The 18,434-nt window shown below is 44.2% G+C and overlaps 1 pseudogene; it reads left to right on the top strand.

The window, feature by feature from the left end:
- The first annotated feature begins 5,681 nt into the window (after positions 1-5,681).
- Positions 5,682-10,968, top strand: LOC118901208 (annotated as a pseudogene).
- Positions 10,969-18,434: the final 7,466 nt, after the last annotated feature.

Here is an 18,434-nt window from a genome sequence, read left to right as displayed (position 1 = left end):
AATTTAGTCCATGCACTTATCTATTAGATGAATTACTAGAAGTGAGATTTCTCAGTCAAAAAGCCTGTGCATTTGTAATTTTGATGGATATTGCTCTCTGTAGAGATTGAACCAATTTGTCCTCCCGTGAACAATGTTTGAGACCACCTTTTTTTCTTTTAATTTTTATTGGAGTATAGTTGATTTTCAATGTTGTGTTAGTTTCAGGTACACAGCAAAGTGAATCAGTTATACATATATCCACTCTTTTTTTTTTTAGATTCTTTTCCCATGTATGAGACCACCTGCTTTGCCATAGCTTTACCAACACACCAATAAAATACTACCAGACTTTGCCAAACTGATAGGCAAAAAATATATACAGAACTTCATCATACTTTAAATTGTTATTTTGTATCATGAGTTAGACTGAGCATCTTTTTACATGTTCAAGGGTCATGACTTTTGGTTTTTGTTGTTGTTGTACTGCCATCCCCCTTTTATTGGACAATTATAGCATTGTTGGTTTTTTTTACCTTATAAACAATGCTCCAGGAATGTCCCTGGGCATGCTGCCCTGAGCACACGTGCAAGTGTTTCTCTGAGGATAAAGGCGAAGAAGTATGACTGCTAGATTGAACGGTATGTACACGTAAAATTTCATCGGACTCTGCCAAGTGGCTTTTCCATAAAGTCTGTGCCAAATTATACTTCACTAGTAGTGTTTGAGATTACCCACACCTCACCAGCACTTAATAATACATGCCTTTTTCTTTAAGTGTAATCATTTTTTTCAATTCATTTTTGATAAATATATGCATAGATATATATGTGTATGTATGTATTATGTGTATATGTATGTACATAAGTTTTTTTTTAATTTATTTAATTTATTTACTTATTTTTGGCTGCACTGGGTCTTCGTTGCTGTGTACAGGCTTTCTCTAGTTGTGGCGAGCAGGGGCTACTCTTCGTTGCAGTTCGCGGCTTCTCACTGCAGTGGCTTCTCTTGCTGCAGAGCACGGGCTCTAGGCGCACAGGCTTCAGTAGTTGTGGCTCACAGGCTCTAGAGCGCAGGCTCAGTAGTTGTGGCACGCGGGCTTAGTTGCTCGGAGGCATGGGGCATCTTCCCAGACCAGGGCTCGAACCCGTGTCCCCTGCATTGGCAGGCGGATTCTTAACTACTGTGCCACCAGGGAAGCCCCCTGCATGTACATAAGTTTTTAATGAAAACCAGCAGTCCCCTGCCCTCAGCTTTCTCACCACCAGGATCTGCTTGTGGTAGCTATTTTCTCTGATACTTATCTCCATATTTAAGAATACTGTGCTTCTACTGCTATTTCTTTTGTTTTGTTTTGTTTTCCTTTTTGGCTGTGCCACATGGCTTGCAGGATCTTAGTTCCCCGACCAGGGACTGAACCCCGGGCCAAGGCAGTGAATGCACCGAGTCCTAACCACTGGACTGCCAGGGAATTCTCTACTGCTATTTCTTAATTTATCACGTTTAGACATTCTCCACCGACTCTGGTAGGTGAGTACCTAACTCTCCCACACGTGCAGCCATCACTGCCCCTCCCCCATCATCCCAACATAGCACACCTTTGGGAGAAGAAATAGTTGGTATTTACATTATAATGACTATGCAAGTATCATTCACTCTGAGCCAAGTGAACATTACTTATCTCTGTTCTCGGGCAGCTTTCAGTATTCCTAAAGTTAATGACGGCCTCGTTTTTTTATTCATTTTATGTTCTATGACTCATCATTAGTGTTCTCTAAAAGCTTTAACATCTCTGCCAAAGGCCTTCCCATGATATTTTCCATATGCTCAAGCACATCAGTTCCATTTCTTCTTCCCCAGAGCCTCTCAGGAGGCCTCCTTCCTCCTGCACCCAAGCTGACTGGGCTCTGGCTTAATGCTCTGCTCTTAGTCCTAGGACTTTGCTCACACCTCCAGTGATGGATACCCTAGTCCCTATGCTGAGGATCCCACCTCTCTCTCTCTCCCTCTCCCTCCTCCCCCACTTTAAAAAAAATTTTATTTCCTCCTTTTAATGAAGGCGGAAGTGTCTACTAGTGTCCTAATAAAATTCCCTTGAGAGTGTACTCAGATAATTTTGTGATTGGGTGAAAAACTATGCATTGCTTAGAGCACATCCTTTCTGAGCTTTCTGATTTTGATTCTATGGGGGCTCCGTGCCTTTCATTGCCTTTGAGCTATTTTACAACTCTGTGAATTGTAGGTAATTGATAGCAATGCAAAATAATTCTTATCTAGAGATATGCAAATAAATAACCCACAGTCCCTCTCCCCACCCCACGAAAGGCTCCCTACAAAAGGCAGTTTCATATCCGTTTATAAATTCATTTCAAAATTCCTTTTTTCCATATAAATTTGTGCTTCTTTGACTTCTTTAAACTGGTTGTAACATCTTACTGGTTCCCTCATTAATAATGAGGTAAGGTATTTAACACACGTTCATTTTATATTTGTGAGAGTCATGATTTTACCTTTTAAAAAAAAATATTCCTTTAATAGAAGTGTATTTTTCAAGTCACTGAAGTCTGAAAATATCTTTGTTCTTCTTTCACACTTGAGTGATAGATTGGTTGGGTATAAAATTATAGGTAAAAAATCCAATGCCACAACTGTATCCCAATTAAAAAAAAAAAATCCAATGCCACTTTGACTCCTGTTTCTTTGCATATAACTAGTTTCCAACACTCCCCCTCCATCCTATTTGTTTGTTTGTTTGCTTGCTTCTTTATCCATGGGATTCAGAAATGTCATAATAATATGCCCTGGCGAGGGTCTTTTTCACTCATTCTGCCATGCACTTCAGTGGATCTTTACATCTAGAGACACTTGCCCTTCAGGTCTAGAAATAAATTTATATATGATTTTCTCTTCCTGGAACTCCTTATATTTGGATGTTGAATGCCTAAATAGATCTTCTAGCTCTCTCATCTTCCTCACCATTCTCAGTAGTGTATTAATTTGTTTCCCTACCTATTAATGAGGTTGAGTAGCTTCCACATTTAATTGTCCACTTAGCTTCTCAATTATTCTTTTTCTATTAAATAGGATTTTGATGTAAAACAACTGAATATAAACCGATACCTTGTCAGTATATCACTACATTTCAAAGGATGACAGTTTTGAGGAAGATTGATTTGTATCACCTAGGTAAAATTGGTGCCTTGTCTTTTTTTTTTTTTTTTGGCTGCGTTGGGTCTTCGTTGCTGCACGCGGGCTTTCTCTGGTTGTGGCGAGCGGGGGCTACTCTTTGTTGCGGTGCGCGGGCTTCTCACTGCGGTGGCTTCTCTTGTTGTGGAGCACAGGCTTTAGGCTCGTGGGCTTCAGTAGTTGCAGCACACAGGCTCAGTAATTGTGGTTCGTGGGCTCTAGAGCACAGGCTCAGTAGTTGTGGCACATGGGCTTAGTTGCTCTGCGGCACGTGGGATCTTCCCGGACCAGGGCTCAAATCTGTGCCCCCTGCATTGGCAGGCGGATTCTTAACCACTGTGCTAACAGGGAAGTCCCGCCTTACTTGTCTTGCTAGCCACAGAATTTCCAACATTTTATACACAGTCTGGCATATAATAATATATCTTTGTTGAATAAACCCTCAACTTATAGATTCCTACTAAGTCTTAATCTAGTTCTTCCTCCACGGTTAAATAGTAAACAATCTTTTTTAACTTTTTATTCTGGAAAAATAAAAATAATATTTTTCAAGTATTTGCTATTTGTCCTGTTCTAAGCTCTTTAGGTGTGGTGATTAATTTAATCCTTACAACAATCCAATGAGATAGGTATTATTAATATCTGCATTTTGAAGGTAAAGAAATTTATATGAAAGCTTCATTAGCTGAGCTGATATTTGGCTCCAAAGATTATACTTTTAACCATCATATTAGATGCCTCTTTGGTTGGCTCAGCTCACAAGCCAATTCTGATCTATTTATAGTAGCTGTCAGGCACACATTGTTGAGAAGAATTCTGGGGCAGCATTTAGGTTCCATGGAAAAAATAATCTGACTTGATTGATTAATGATGTCTGCCACAGGCCCAGGAATGGCGAGTCAGAGTTATTTTTTTTTTTTTTTTTAAACACTGCTTACTCATTCCTTGGAGAAAGAGATTATCTTTGGGGTTATACATAGCTCTAGTGCTTTTGAAATTAGGGCATGTTGACATCCAAAGTGTTTAAAGGCTGCTTTGTTTCTTTGCTGTAGCAGGAGAATATTTTAACTGCCTGTTTATAATTTATCTGAGAGAAGCACTGGTAATTAGGCATCTGATCACTCCTCTGATTCCCTTGCTTCTTCCTTTTCCTGTGACAAAAACAGAAAGTCAGGAAAATAATCACATTGCCTCACGATACCAGTGGGCCATATAAAAAGCCCCGTGATGTTGTTTTTCCAATCACTGGTTTTCTTGACAGCCAGCATTTAAACCATTCCAAATTCCCCTCCCGTCAATCGTTAGAAATGACCGTAGGATTGGTCTCTTTACTAACCTTCTTACTACGTCCCAAACAGTTTTACAACTTGGCTTCAGCTGCAGGGCAGTCCAGCTTTTGAAGGAATTATATCCCTTTCCCAGAATAGACATTAAACAGAACTTAACACAGTTTTAAGGGAGGTATAAAGTGACTTCTTCCCGTCTCTCCCTGCTTTTCAGAGTGCACTTTTACACTCAGAACCAGCATCTATTTGTTTAGGACAGTGTATAAGGTGTTCACTATTCGCTTTCTCGTCCTTTAACAATTTTTTTTTCAGCTAAATAATATACATTTATTGAGAATTCCTAGGATGGCTGTTATTTCCTCTTAACTACAAGGCAGGGAACCAAGCAGAGAAAAAAAAATCACCAAGAAAGCCCACGGCCCTGATTCCTCTGGCTGAGCAAAGGGAAGAGGAAAGTTGCTCCGAGGGGCAGTGCTCACGAAGGCAACAGCGTTTTGCAGGAGGCCTGCGGAGGAAGTCCCATGACACTGGGGGTGGGTGGATGCTGCTTCTCCCCCAGTGGCTCCTCTATTTCAGTTTCTTGAAAGGGCTCCTCTGGCCCTTGATGACGCCTTTCTCCTGGAAGTTCCACGGGGCCATCAACAGAAAGCCAAGTGTGGCCCCGGATTGTGACAAGCATCTCGGAGATGGTGGGGCTGCTCAGACCTTGCCCACTTTGCGGCGGACAGGGCTCCCACTGAGGGGGATGCTATGCCCCAAGCGTCCCCCATCAGGGCGAAGAAGGAAGACCTCGGGCTGCCTCCCAGACAGATGCTGCAGGTCAGCAGACCCCCACAGAGCCTCCGGAGGGACCCTTCCCACTTCAGCTATCCAGTCCGCGACTCTCCCGTGAGGCGGACAGCCTGCTGCACCCAGGAAGGAGGGGCATCTCATCTTCCTGTTGACATGGCACCTCCTGGGACGGTAATCACATGAGATGTTCACATGTAGGACAAGAAGCTTCCACCACCCCTCTGCCATCTGCTGTATCCCATGACCTATGATGTTCAAGCTCAGCCCCAGAGAGCCCCCTCCAGGACGCATCCCACAGACGTGCCACGATCTTGGCATGCACAGCAAACCCATAGCCAAATATGCCCGATCTGAACCCATCTTCAAGGCCCAGACCCTCGCTGGATGTTCCTTTTCTGCTGTTATTTATTTTTAATTTTGTTAATGTGAAATCACATATGTATAGTTTAAAAACAATACTAAAGCCAATCCCCTAGTACTCATAACCCAGGTTAAGAAATATAACATTAGTAAAGCTTTGGGACTTGTGTTAGTTTCCCATGGCTGCTATAACAAATGATCACAAACTGAGTGGCTTAAAACAAGGGAAATTTATTCTCTCACAGCTCTGGGGGCTAGAAGTCTGCAATCGAGGTGTCTGAAGGCTCCTGAGGAAAGTGTTTGCCTTTTCCTAGCTTCTGGTGGCTCCCAGCAATCCTTGGCGTTCCTTGGCTTGTAGCTGCATCACTCCAATCTCTGCTTCCATTGTCACCAGCCTTCTTCCCTCTCCTTTCTCTTATAAAGACACCCGTCATTGGATTAGGACCCACTCTAATCCAGTCAGTATGACCCATCTTAACTTGATTAAGTCTGCAAAGATGCTCTTTCCAAATAAAGTCACATTCACAGGCACTGGGGGTGAGGACTTGAACATATTTTGGGGGGACACAATTCAATGTCCTACAGAGCCCTTGCTGTGTTCCTCCTCCATCATTTTCCTTCCCCAAAGAGGTAACCACTTGGCTGATTTTTGCATTAATCTTTTTTTTTTTTTAACCTTTAAAATAGTTCACCACCTAAATCTGTATACCTAACACAAAAATTGTTGAGTTTTGAAACGCTGGGTTTTAAGCACAAGTCTAGCTGAATAAGGTAAGGGCAGTACTGCCATTTCTGGATGAAGGTTCCCACGATGAGATGCTCCAAAAAGGGTCTTCAGCTCAGAAAGTGCTCAGAGCCCTGCTGGGGGACAGTGGGTACAGTTTGGAAAACTCAGCATTCACCAGAATTAGGGCACTTGTGTGGACAAGAGACTGGGCCCCTGGCAGGAAGATGGTTGGGTAAGTGGGCTGCATCCTGAGTGCTTGTAAGCTCACACAGGATGGTGGGGAGCCCCTAGGATGGCTCCCATGATCCCTCCCTCACCTTCACTCCCACTTCCAGAGGCACTGGGGCTGCCTGCTCCTGTACGCTCTAGGGATTCCATGGCTTCTCGCTTTCCCACCAGCCCCCTGTGACTCCGCCTTTCAGCTCTGCCACTTCACTCTCCTCCTGGGTTTGTGTATTGTCGCTTAAATCCCTCTGCTGTAGTTTGAGTGGAGTTTCATTAGGGAAAAGATGCATGTGTTCAGTGTACCGTCTCCACCTTGAGAGCTTTCTCTTGGTCTCACTTTTCTACTGAGCTGTGTTTTAGGATTTCTTCCTTCATTCACTCACTCTGATGTCTGCAAGGCTGGGCTGTCAGGAGGGACCAGCCTCAGCCTTCACAGAGCTGACACTAGTTGGGGAGACAGACAAGGAAATCGGTCGTTATGACGCAGCAGTAGTGCTTAAAATATGGTTCCTGGACCACCTATGCAAGCATCTCCCTGACGTTTGGTCAAAATGCTGAGCCCTGAAGGTCGGGCAGAGGCCCAGGGAGGATAAGACTCCAGACGGAGGAGCAGCCGTCAGCTGTCTGAGGCTGGGTGGAGCCAAGGCTGGGGGAGCCCACCCAGAAAAAGTGTGAGGGGCCACGCACTGGCCAAGGACTGAGTGGGGAGGACGGCAGTACCTGTGGGCTGAGCACAGGGGGAGACCTTAAGGGGGAGACTGAGAAGAAGAGGTGGGAGGACGGCGTGTGTGTTGACGGCTGTCACAAAGGTTTCCAAAAGTCCGTTTTCAAAAGTAGCACAGAAACCAGTCCTGTGTGATCCCCTTATATGAGGTACCTAGGGTCGTCAAATTCAGAGAAAGAGAAGGCAGAATGGTGCTTACCAGGGGCGGAGGGAGGCGGGGCGGCGGGAAGCAGAGTTTAACAAGTATAGACTTAGTTTTGCAAAAAGTTCTGAAGACTGGCTGCACAACAATGTGCATATATTCAACACTGCTGGACTGCATACTTAAAAATGGTTAAGATGATAAATTTTATGTTATGTGTTTGTTTTTGTTTTTGTTTTTTACTACAACAAAAAATAATTTAAAAAGGAAAAAAAAAAGTAACACAGAAACCAGGGCCTGTTTCTAACCTTCAAAAGTTCCTTGATTGGGCTTCCCTGGTGGCGCAGTGGATAAGAATATGCCTACCAATGCAGGGGACACGGGTTCAATCCCTGGTCCGGGAAGATCCCACATGGCGCAGAGCAATTAAGCCCGTGTGCCACAACTACTGAGCCTGCACTCTAGAGCCCACGAGCCACAACTACTGAAGCCCGCACGCCACAACTACTAAAGCCTGTGTGCCTAGAGCCCATGCTCTGCAACAAGAGAAGCCAGAGAAGCCCGCGCACCGCAACGAAGAGTAGCCCCCGCTCGATGCAACAAGAGAAAGCCCGCGCGCAGCAACGAAGACCCAACACAGCCAAAAAAAAAAAAGAAAAGAAAAAAGTTCCTTGATTCTTTACCCTTTTGTGATCAGGCTGACTCAGCGGACCAGCGTTCCCCAAATGGGGACAAAGCTCCGGCGTCTGCTCATCGCCACTGGGGCGTGAGGGACTTTGTCTCCGCCACTTATCCAAGAGCACTCTCGGACACCGCATGCTGGGAGACGCAATCTAAGTAAAAGCTTAAGCCGGAAGCCAGGTCTCAGCATCTCCTCCAACCGTGTTGCCCCCTTCCCGTCCAGCACCCCCAGCTAATCAACCAAAGCTCCGTCTTGTGTGGCGGTTCCTGAAGTTTGCCAGTCAGCAAGAGCTTCTGCTTTGTCTCCAAGGGCTCCAGTGTCCACTTTGGGTCCCGTGGTTTAGCCTCTGGAAATTCAAATGGATTCTGGCTGAATTTTATCACAAGATGGACTCTACACCCTGCCTCCTTGGTGCTCTGAGTAGGCCAGGTCGGGGGCATGATGGGTTATCAGGCTAGTGGGAGGGGAACGTAACTTGAGAAGCCCAGTGGATGTGGGGCCTCGAGATGGGGTCCGGCTACAGGGCCTGGCTCTGGGGAGCAGCACGGAAAGGTCTAGAGCTTCATCCAAGAAGTCACAGACTCTAATATAGTAAAATAATTAGAGCCAACACTTAGCACCAACAATGTGCCGGGCATCCTTCCAAGCCCTTAATATTGATGTGTGTGCATGAACTCAATGAATTCTCCCAGTGAACTTATGAGGTCAGTACTACAGCCGACTTTACTGATGCAGAAACAAGATCACAGGGACGGGGTCTCTCTTTGCTGCATCTGCTGTGAGAATAAAAGCAATCAGGCAGTCGACGGTCCAGAAAATGTAGACATCACTCAGAAGGGATGCACAGGTGTCACGAACGGCCCCACAGGAGGCTGCAGAGGGATTTGAATCACATCAGGGTCAAACTCAGTCTCCTTGGAAGGAAGAAGAAGAGGCTCTGGGTGGACAAATGGTGGGGAAATAGGAAGGAACTGGCTGTGGTTTGCACTGTCGGTTGCCACGTACAGAACGTAATGGAGGGTGTTACCCTGGCTTCCGTTCCAAGATGAGATCTGTGTGCTTCCCCGTCACCGCTGTCATTCAAGAGGACAGGTCTCTGGTTGAAATCTGGAATTTCTTGCATGAGAAATAGATCAGCAGCGTTTGAAAGTATTTGAACCAGGCGTTGCTTGTTCAGGGTCTCAAGCCCAGAAAGAGGAGTTAATTCTTAAAGGAAAAGACGTTGAACTTGTATCAAATTCAGGTTGTTACTTTGATCCTGCAAGCCACAACAGTTAGAAGGATATCCGGACGCTTCTGGATGGTATATGAAAAAGTCTCTGAAGAAGGAACAGTTCAGCAGGCTGATGGAGGTCTAAGAGTTGTCTGGCTATGGAAAACAACTAGATGGCGGATCATTCTTAAGACCTATTTCTAATATTTTAAAGATGTAGTAAAGGCCCTCTACTGAAGGATCAAAAGGACGGGGAGGTTAAACTACTTGCCCAAGGTAACCCTGTCAATGCGAGGCAGAGCCAGATCTAAACCCAATCAGGCAGACTCCCGAACTGGCACCCTTATCCACCCTGCAACCTCTCCCCCAGCTGCTGGTCTTCAGGTGGCAGATCAGACAGACAGCCCCTCAGTGGGGAAGCCAGAAGAGTCCAGAGCCCGGCTGGGGTCAGTCATGGTTCCAGATAATCCGATGGCGTAGACAAGGGTTCAGCCAGCCAATGGGTTGGCTTGTGGGCGGAGAGTTCCAACCCCAGAAGGGGCCGGGCTAGAGCCAGGTGGGGAACAGGGCAGGTTGCAGTCCCAGCAAAGGGCACCTGGGCCCCTTTGGCTCTGAGCCATTTCCCTGTTTCTGGGCTGGGGCCCCAATGGGCCGACCTGAGAAGTATACATACTGTGACAGCAGGGCTATGACACAGACATGTAGAATTTGCTCTGCGGCCCCGAACCTGTCTCATAGCAGCAAACATAGCAACACAGGCAACCTGGTTGGCACCTGGCTTCTGGGCCGAAGAGGGTGACTTAATGACAAGGCCTCATGGGTTGATGGAGATCAAGGAGAAAAGGGAAAACCTGCTGGCGAGAGCACCAGTGGGTTCAGGATGGGGAAGGCAAGCAACACAGGGCAGGCGTGGGTGGAGTCATCAGCAAGGGCTGCAGCAAAGGCCCCAAAGCTTTGAAAGCCTTCAGGTTTCTGTGAACTATTGGGGCCTACAGATAAGACATTGCTTGAGTCTTGTAAGTGCTGGTCTCACAGCTCCTTTCCCACCGCACCTCAGCTGTTCCTCACCATGCCAAGCACCATGCCTAAGGCCTGGCCTCAGGGTCTTTGTACTCGCCATCCTCAGCCTATAACACTCTTCCCCAGATATCCTCACTCCCCGCAGGCCTGTGCTCCAAGGAGGCTGATCAGGGAGGCCGTCCCTACAAAGAGCACCTCCCTTCCCTGCTCGCCCATCCTTTACCATCCTCTTGCCATGCGGACTGTGTTTTCCAAAGGTGCTGCAGCAATCTCTCCTACGCCACGTGTTCTTTCTCTGGCCCCTTGAATCTGGGGTCCCTGTCACTGCTCTAACCAACAGAATACGGCAAAAGTGACGCTGACCCAGTCCCAGGCACTTCACTGCTCCGGCAGCCTCTGCTTCCTGCTTCGTGGAACACTTACTCTTGGAGTGCTCCTTCCAGAGCCAAGCTGCCAGGCTGAGAAGCTTGTGGGGAGGCCACAAGCAGATGTGCCGGTCCGCAGCCTGCTGAGCTCCCAGCCAGAGGTCAACATCCATGGCAGCCAAACGAGTGAGGCACCTCGATGTCCGACCCAGCCGGTCCTTCGGGTGACTCGAGGCCCGGCCGGCATCTGGCTGCACCACTTGTGAGACCCCCAGCAAGACCCACCCTGATGGGCCCGGTCCACCAGAGAACCATGAGAGAGAATACAAAATTGTTGTTTTAGGCCACGGAGTTTCAGGGCTGTTTTTTCCACAGCAGTAGTCATCTGGAGGATTTACCCTGCTTAACTAGTTTTCACAGCACCTATCACTGCCTGATAGTATATAAGCTATTTGTTTATTGTCTTTTTCTCCCTCTTGTTTTTGTTTACTACTGTACTCTTAACACTTGAGAGCAGTGCCTGGCATGTAGTAGGAGCTCAATAAATATTCTCTAAGTAGATGAATGAATCCAAAGACATTCTCCCCCAAATCACAAAGCAATAATCAATGTGATTCTATCAGTTCTCATCCTGAGCATAGGTTAGGGCATCAGATGTGGTTGTATTTATTCACTCAACAGCCATTTATTGAGCTTCTATTATGTGCTAGGCCCTAGAAATAAATCAGCGAACTAAAGCAAAAATTCCTGCCCTCATTCTAGTGGGGGAGCAGGCAATAATATAAATAAGGAAATTACACCATATATTAGAAGGGGATAAGTTGCAAGGAAGAAAAATAAAGCAGAGAAGAGGGAGAGAGAGTCCTGGGGTCTGGCCGGAATGTTAAGTAAGGTGGCCCGGTGTATTGGTTTGCTAGGGCTGCCACAGCAAAGCACCACAAACCGGGAGGCTTAGACAACAGAAATGTATTGTCTCACAGTCCTGGAGGCTAGAACCCAAATAAGAGAGACAGATTCTCTGCAAGCATTTTGCAGTTTAGAATAATGTAATATGGTTTTAAGTTAATAAAACAAAAACTGAAAAATGAGACAGTACAGTAACAGAATGAGATGAAAAGGGAGGTTGCAGAGCTAAGGAAATAAATTGAAAACCAAAATACTATGATTGTAGATATAATAAATAAATTAGAAAAGAAAAAAATAATCACGGCTGAAAATCAAATTAACAGCATGGAGGAGAGACTTAAGATAAAAGAAGTCGAGGGAAAAGACACAGAGATTGAAGCAATTAGAAAGAATGTGATAGATATAGAAGTCAAAGATGTTCTAACTTAAGGACAATTGATGTCCCTTGTGTACAGATCTCAACAAAAGGAACTTAAAATTATTCAGAGATATAATATAGATTTCTTATAAATTTATAAATATACATTTCTCTGACTTGAATGAAAACTTAAATATGAATATTGAAAAGATCATGTCAGGAAATTTTGTTTTAGTATAACCAACATTGACATACCTGTTTAAGATTCTGAGTGTCAAGATTTAAAGGAAAAAAATTGTTCAGGGAATTCCCTGGTGGTCCAGTGGTTAGGACTCCACGCTCTCAATGCCCAGGGCCAGAGTTCGATCCCTGGTTGGAAAACTAAGACCCCACAAGCCAAGTGGCGCAGCCAAAAAAAAAAATTGTTCAAACGTTCTGGTAGAACAGAAAAATAAAAACAGATCACTTTTAAAGGAGGGAAAAAATCAAGCTGGTCTCAGACTCCCCTTACAGCAACATTCAATGCCAAAGGACACAGAGTTGATCTAAAAAGATCTGAGAGGAAAAAGTGTGACCTAAGAATGTCACATTCAATCAAACTGACATACAAGCAACAGGCAGACACTCTCAAACATGAAATAATTCAGAAACTATAGTCACTTCTTAAAAAAAAAAAGTATTGATGATAAAATCTAGCCAAGAGATGAGTCAAAATAAAGAATTCTAGAATAGGGACATCACATAGTGGAATAGATGGTAGGCACTGAATCCACTTAAAGAGAGAAACAGGACTAAAGGAAAAACAGTATAAGCAAAAACTGGGAGTGAGGAGAGGGGAAAAGGAAGGCAACGAAACAGTATTAATCACTTGATGTCTTATTGTTTGGAGTAAATCAATTCTATTTAAAACTGAAATGTGATTTCAAAAACTAGTGAATTCTGGGCTTCCCTGGTGGCGCAGTGGTTAAGAATCTGCCTGCCAATGCAGGGGACACGGGTTTAAGCCCCGGTCCAGGAAGATCCCACATGCCGCGGAGCAACTAAGCCCGTGGGCCACAACTGCTGAGCCTGCGCTCTAGAGTCAGTGAGCCACAACTACTGAGCCCAGGTGCCACAGCTACTGAAGCCCACACACCTAGAGCCCGTGCTCCACAACAAGAGAAGCCACCGCAATGAGAAGCCCACGAGCCGCAACAAAGAGTAGCCCCCGCTCACAACTAGAGAAAGCCCGTGTGCAGCAATGAAGACCCAATGCAGCCAAAAATAAATAAATAAAATAAATAAATTTTTTTTAAAAAACCAAAAAACTAGTGAATTCAACCTCTAATGGTTATCATAATTCATAATTTTTTTTAGGCTTAGAAGATTATTTTAGGAATTAACATCTCTTGCGGTGAAGAAACATTTATCTTAAGTTGAGCAATTTCTTCTGTTTTACTTTCTTCTTTAAATTCAAAAAAAATTAAATAGACTTCCGATTTAAACCAGTATATATGGTAGAGTGCACTAGCTTCCTAATTCTTCAGCTCTCCCTGCATCCATGCCCTTTCCCTGTAACTTTAGAGTTCTTCTCAGTAGAGGCTGATATTTTTACCTGCCCTAGTGATGTCTGGGTTGGCCATGTGTACCAGTCAGGTTCCAATCAGAGAAGCACACCTGGCATGAGTGGAGGAGGGGCGCGAATGTTTTCCTGTGCCAGATAATAAATATTCTAGGCTTCAGGAGGCACGTAGCTTCTGTCACACCTACGCAACCTGGTCATTAAGCAGCCATAGATAATATGCAAATGAACAGGGGCTTCCCTGGTGGCGCAGTGGTTTAGAATCTGCCTGCTAATGCAGGGGACACGGGTTCGAGCCCTGGTCTGGGAAGATCCCACATGCCGCGGAGCAACTAGGCCCGTGAGCCACAACTACTGAGCCTGCGCGTCTGGAGCCTGTGCTCTGCAACAAGAGAGGCCGCGATAGTGAGAGGCCCGCGCACCGCGATGAAGAGTGGCCCCCGCTTGCCGCAACTAGAGAAAGCCCTAACACAGAAACGAAGACCCAACACAGCCAAAAATAAAAATAAAAAAAAAAAAAAAAAAAAAATATGCAAATGAACAGGTGTGTCTGTGTTCCAATTAAACTTTATTTACAAAAACAGGTGGCAGGCTGGATTTGACCCATGAGCCGTATGTAGTTTGCCAACTGCTGGGTTAATATGTAAGGAATTTACGGTGGAATGAGACCTTACATTTGGGGAAGTGAAGGTCCAGGAGGGAAGCTGGAAGATCATAGGTACGTCACCTATCAGTCAATCTGAAACCCAAGCACATCCAACCACCAAAAGGGAAGTGCAAAGGGAAAGTTCATGGGGACATCAATGGGGCAAGCCATGGCTCTGAGTGGCTGCTGCTTCTCTGAGTCTGCTGCCCAGTGACTAGTGGTGGACCTGAGGCCACTACTGGTCAACGGGATCAGCAGTTGGGAAGAAGAGCTGAAAGAGGGGTGGAAGAGTCGAGGACAGACAGAACCGACCAGCACTTCTCTGTGTCTGTCATTGCATCTATCTGACCACGGTGACCTTCAGAGAGTAATGTCTGGTGCTTCATTCCTGCCTTTCAAACCTCATGTAAATTCCTCTTTGGGCCAGCTCTACAGGTACAGGGATTCTGGGAAATGTAGTTCCAATTGAGCCTATTTGACACAATACAAACCACCACAGTCCACCCCTTGTCAACTCCACATCCATACATACTTCTTGGAATCACATTTAACCTCCAAATAAACACAATAGCAAAATCATGCATTCACCTAACGTGATACAATGATCTTTTATACAACCAAAACACATTAGCCCTCTTTCCAAAAGAGAGTACAAAGCACCTAGTCTCTTTACCCATCTTTGGGTGATGTTCATTCCTCTTCTAGCTCATTCCCTCTTTGAGATCCTGTAACTTGAATACTTAAATATAAAGTTGCCTTATTAGCACATTTCACTTAGATGGTAAGGGAATAAGACAGAGGGAAAAAAGGAAATTAAAAAATTAGATATTCAAATACATTCACATTAAAGTAAGAAGAAATACTTATAACTACTACAGTCCTCATTTGTGTAACTTGTCACACGATGTAGCTGGTATTTGAAACTTCCTTCTCCTCTACCAATTCCACATCCCCTTTGTCTTCAGCAAGACTCTCAGCTGGTTCTTGCCTGACAAGGTGACCCAAACCTTCATTACTGAAGGTACTGTGACATCAATAATCCTACCTGAATTGCACTGTAATTTTCCATGAACTTTAATCACTGGACATAGTAGTTCTAAGAGGCGCCCCTGGGATCTTCTGCTTCCCAGACCTCCTCCTCCTTACCCACGTTGTGAAGTGGCCATTCCACAATTCTATCAAGCCAGCTCCGTCCAGATAATGGGGAATATGCTAAGAACAATGAATTCCATGAGTAGGAGCCAATTGTCTCACTTCATTTGCAGTGAAATGAATTTCTGGTCAGAGTTATTGCTGTGTGGAATACCTTAATGGTGGATAAGGCCCTCTGTAAATCCACAGATGGTAGTTTTGGCAGAAGCACTGTGGGCAGGAAAGGCATATCTATAACCAGAGTAAGCGTTCTAATAAGAACAAAACTCTGCCCCTTCCTTGGTGGAAGTGGCCCAATGTAACCAATCTGTCACCAGGTAACTATCTGATCACCCTGGAGAATAGTGCCATATCAGGGCCTCTGTGTTGGTCTCTGGTGCTGGCAGACTGGGCACTTGGCTGTGGCTACAGCCAGATCAGCCTTGGTGAGTGGAAGTCCATGCATAAACTTTATCCCTGACATTGGGCAGTGGCTGGAGTGGCTGGGGAAGGAGGCTGACTGACATCCACAGAATGACATTCTGTCCACCTGATTATTAAAATCCTCCTCTGCTGAGACCGCCCTTTCATTTCCATTCAGAGAAATCTATTTGCCTACCTGTTCTCCAGACCTCCTTGTCATCAATTTTCCAATCATGGTTCTTCCAAGTCCCTGACCATCCAGCCAAACCAGTAGCCACAGCCCATGAATCGATGTAAACCCATACCTCTAGCCATGGCTCCTTCCAGGCAAAACAAACAACCAGATGAACTGCTCGAGTTCTGCCCACTGGGAAGATTTCCCTCCATCACTGTCCTCCAGATCTCTCCACAGTGGGATTGTAGCGCTGCATCTGTCTACTACGCATGGCAAGGTTATCAGTGAGGGTGTTTTCGCCTGCAAGGAACACAATACCCAACTAAAAGTGGCTTATACGATAAGGGACACATTCCAAGAACAACAACATCCAGGGGCAGAAAATGCAATGTGGTAAAACTCTTTTTAAGAGTAAGTAAAACTGTCTCCAAAGCAGGGCCTCTTCCCTGAGCATATACCACTTGGAGAGCAAATTCAAAAACAAAACTGGGTCTCGGCAAGAAAGAAGGTAGGAGGACTGTGAATGGATATGAACCGTGAACAGGGTCTGCTCCAGAAAGGTTAGCTCCTGTTCTATCTGGCTGGTTTGCTGTTTTTTCCTTTGTACTTGTCTATAAGGCTTGAAGTTCTTGTTTTATTATGGTAAAAACACATGACATAAAATTTATCACTTTAACAACTTTTAAGTGTACGGTTCAGTAGTATTTATGCACATTGTTGTACAGTAAATCTCTAGAACATTTTCATCTCTCAAAAATGAAATTCTATACCCATTGAACAACTCCCTTTTCTCTCCTCCCCCGGAAACCACCCTTCTACTTTCTAAGAGTTGGACTACTTTGGATACCTCATATAAGTGGAATCATACGGTATTTGTCCTTTTGTGTCTGGCTTATTTCACTTAGCATAATGTCCTTAAGGTTCGTCCACCTTGGAGTATATGGCAGGATTTCCTTCTTTTTTAAGGCTGAATAATATTCCATTGTGTGTGTGTGTGTGTGTGTGTGTGTGTGCGCGCGCACACACGTGTGTGTATCGATCACATTTTCTTTACCCATTCATGCATCAATGGACATTTAGGTTGCTTCCACCTCTTGGCTATGGTGAAAAACACTTGGGTATACAAATATCCCTTTGAAATCATGTTTTCAATTATTCTGGATATATGCCTGAAAGTGGTATTTCTGGATCATATGCTAATTCTATTTTCAATTTTTTGAGGCAACTCTATACTGTTTTCCATGGTGGCTACACCATTTTACATTCCTACTAACAGTGCACCAGGTTTCCAATTTCTCCATATCCTCACCAAGACTTGGGGGGTTTTTTGGTTTGTTTGTTTTGATTGTGGCCGTCCTAATGGTCATGAGGTGATACCCATTGTGGTTTGATTCGCATTCCCCTGATGATTAATGATGTTAAACATCTTTTCATGTGCTTGTTGGCTATTTTCATGTCTTCTTTGGAGAAATGTCTATTCAAGTCCTTTGCCCATTTGTTAATCAGGTTTTTTGGTGGGAGTTGTAGGAGTTCTTTATGTATTCTGGATATTAATCCCTTATCAGATATATAGTTTGCAAATATTCTCTCCCCTTCTGTATGTTTCCTTTTCACCCTGTTGATTATTTCCTTTGGACTTGAAGTTTTTATAATTGAATATATCATCTTAAGGGAAGACTAAGAAGCTGTCACAGATCAAAGGGGACTACAGAGACAGGACAACGAAATATTATGCTCTGTCTTGATTGGGTTCTAGAACAGGAAAAAGACATTAGTGGAAAAACTGGTGAAATCCTAATAAAATCTATATTTGAGTTAATAGTAGTATATCAATGTTAACCTCTTAGTTTTGACAAATCCACCATGGTTATATAAGACATTAACATTAGGGGAAGCTGGATGAAGAGTATATGAGAACTCTCTGTACTATCTTTGCAAATTTTCTGTAAATCTAAAACTACCCCCCCAAATATGTATATATTTATATAAAATTATAAGTCATTATCTAAAATAAAATAAGATGGGATAAGCACTTACCCTTAAGGTTGATAAGAAGATTAAATGAGCTGGTGTCAGTAAAGCGTTCACACAGGGCACATAGCTAAAAGGTCAATAAATGCAGGTTATTATAATAGTTGTTACATTACCTCTAAATTCTGTTCTACCTCTTGGATTCTGTGAACACTGCTACTTGGTGGCAGTGTACATACACACAACTTCAGTTTGGGGAAAATAAAGTTGCAACACAGCTCCACTTGCTGGTTTCCTACTAAATATAACATATAGCAGTTCTGTTTCACCCACTCCATTTTCTTCTTTTAGGCCATGAGAAAAAAAAAAAAAAAAAAAGACCACGAGAAAGATTGCCAGACTAACACACAAGTTATGAGAATGTGAAAAGCTCTTTGAAAAAAACTTTACAAGATTCTACCCATCCTTTTCATCTTCTGCAGGCATTATCCCTCTACCCCAGCCCCCTTTTCTTTTTCTTCCTTTCTTCCTTTCTTTCTTCCTTTCTCCCCTCCGTCCATC

Source organism: Balaenoptera musculus, chromosome 9 (genome assembly GCF_009873245.2).
Source record: "Balaenoptera musculus isolate JJ_BM4_2016_0621 chromosome 9, mBalMus1.pri.v3, whole genome shotgun sequence".
Classification (NCBI taxonomy): Eukaryota; Metazoa; Chordata; class Mammalia; order Artiodactyla; family Balaenopteridae; genus Balaenoptera; species Balaenoptera musculus.
Note: the sequence above shows the minus strand (reverse complement) of the source record. Positions and strands in the feature narration are given on the sequence as shown.